We start from the raw sequence: 258 nt of genomic DNA, 5'->3' as shown, positions 1-258 counted from the left end.
CTGCATCTTTTTGGAAGACGGTTATGTAGAGTGCTCGGTCGGTAATACAGATTCCTCTGCCGATAATGCAGAGTGTTCGGCCGATAATGCAATTATTTCATACTTTGCACTGCATTTTCCTATACTTTTAAGCAATTATATCCAGAGCTAGTGCGTATTCATATAAATGGTCTAGAAAGTATTTCATACTTCTCACTGCATCTTTTTGGAAGTCGGTAATGTAGATGGCTCTGTCGGTAATATAGATCGGCCGGCCGG

This window comes from Hylaeus anthracinus, unplaced genomic scaffold (assembly GCF_026225885.1).
Source record: "Hylaeus anthracinus isolate JK02 unplaced genomic scaffold, UHH_iyHylAnth1.0_haploid 12000, whole genome shotgun sequence".
In the NCBI taxonomy this organism is placed as follows: domain Eukaryota; kingdom Metazoa; phylum Arthropoda; class Insecta; order Hymenoptera; family Colletidae; genus Hylaeus; species Hylaeus anthracinus.
Note: the sequence above shows the minus strand (reverse complement) of the source record.